The sequence below is a fragment of the Bos indicus x Bos taurus genome, chromosome 23, assembly GCF_003369695.1.
Source record: "Bos indicus x Bos taurus breed Angus x Brahman F1 hybrid chromosome 23, Bos_hybrid_MaternalHap_v2.0, whole genome shotgun sequence".
Lineage (NCBI taxonomy): Eukaryota > Metazoa > Chordata > Mammalia > Artiodactyla > Bovidae > Bos > Bos indicus x Bos taurus.
The window spans coordinates 16,191,363-16,193,302 of record NC_040098.1 but is presented as its reverse complement, the minus strand read 5'-3'; positions in this window follow the sequence as shown (position 1 = coordinate 16,193,302).

The following is a 1,940-nucleotide window of genomic DNA, read 5'->3' as shown; positions in this document are numbered from 1 at the left end:
TGCTGACAGTCGGACACGACTGAGCGATTTCACTTTCACTTTTCACTTTCATGCATTGGAGAAGGAAATGGCAACCCACTCCAGTAGTCTTGCCTGGAGAATCCCAGGGACAGGGGAGCCTGGTGGGCTGCCCTCTATGGGGTCGCACAGAGTTGGACATGACTGAAGTGACTTAGCAGCAGCAGCAGCTTGATGGGGATTGCATTGAATCTATAGATTGCTTTGGGTAGTATACTCATTTTCACTATATTGATTCTTCCAATTCATGAACATGGTATATTTCTCCATCTATTTGTGTCCTCTTTGATTTCTTTCACCAGTGTTTTATAGTTTTCTGTATATAGGTCTTTTGTTTCTTTAGGTAGATATATTCCTAAGTATTTTATTCTTTTTGTTGCAATGATGAATGGAATTGTTTCCTTAATTTCTCTTTCTGTTTTCTCATTGTTAGTGTATAGGAATGCAAGGGATTTCTGTGTGCTAATTTTATATCCTGCAACTTTACTATATTCATTGATTAGCTCTAGTAATTTTCTGGTGGAATCTTTAGGGTTTTCTATGTAGAGGATCATGTCATCTGCAACAGTGAGAGTTTTACTTCTTCTTTTCCAATCTGGATTCCTTTTATTTCTTTTTCTGCTCCGATTGCTGTGGCCAAAACTTCCAAAACTATGTTGAATAGTAATGGTGAGAGTGGGCACCCTTGTCTTGTTCCTGACTTTAAGGGAAATGCTTTCAATTTTTCACCGTTGAGGATAATGTTTGCTGTGGGTTTGTCATTTATAGCTTTTATTGTGTTGAGGTATGTTCCTTCTATTCTTGCTTTCTGGAGGGTTTTTTTTTTTTTTTCATCATAAATGGATGTTGAATTTTGTCAAAGGCTTTCTCTGCATCTATTGAGATAATCATATGGTTTTTATCTTTCAATTTGTTAATGTGGTGTATTACATTGATTGATTTGCAGATATTGAAGAATCCTTGCATCCCTGGGATAAAGCCCACTTGGTCATGATGTATGATCTTTTTAATATGTTGTTGGATTCTGTTTGCTAGAATTTTATTAAGGATTTTTGCATCTATGTTCATCAGTGATATTGGCCTGTAGTTTTCTTTTTTTGTGGCATCTTTGTCTGGTTTTGGTATTAGGGTGATGGTAGCCTCATAGAATGAGTTTGGAAGTTTACCTTCCTCTGCAATTTTCTGGAAGAGTTTGAGTAGGATGGGTGTTAGCTCTTCTCTAAATTTTTGGTAGAATTCAGCTGTGAAGCTGTCTGATCCTGCATTTTTGTTGGCTGGAAGATTTCTGATTATAGTTTCAATTTCCATGCTTGTGATGGGTCTGTTAAGATTTTCTGTTTATTCCTGGTTCAGTTTTGGAAAGTTATACTTTTCTAAGAATTTGTCCATTTCTTCCAAGTTGTCCATTTTATTGGCATACAGTTGCTGATAATAGTCTCTTATGATCCTTTGTATTTCTGTGTTGTCTGTTGTGATTTCTCCATTTTCATTTCTAATTTTGTTGATTTGATTCTTCTCCATTTGTTTCTTGATGAGTCTGGCTAATGGTTTGTCAATTTTATTTATCTTCTCAAAGAGCCAGCTTTTAGCTTTGTTGATTTTTGCTATGGTCTCTTCTGTTTATTTTGCATTTATTTCTGCCCTAATTTTAAAGATTTCTTTCCTTCTACTAACCCTGGGGTTCTTCATTTCTTCCTTTTCTAGTTGCTTGAAGTGTAGAGTTAGGTTATTTATTTGACTTTTTTATTGTTTCTTGAGGTAAGCCTGTGCTGTTATGAACCTTCCCCTTAGCACTGCTTTTACAGTGTCCCATAAGTTTGGGGTTGCTGTGTTTTCATTTTCATTCGTTTCTATGCATATTTTGATTTCTTTTTTGATTTCTTCTGTAATTTGTTGGTTATTTAGAAGTGTGTTGTTCAGCC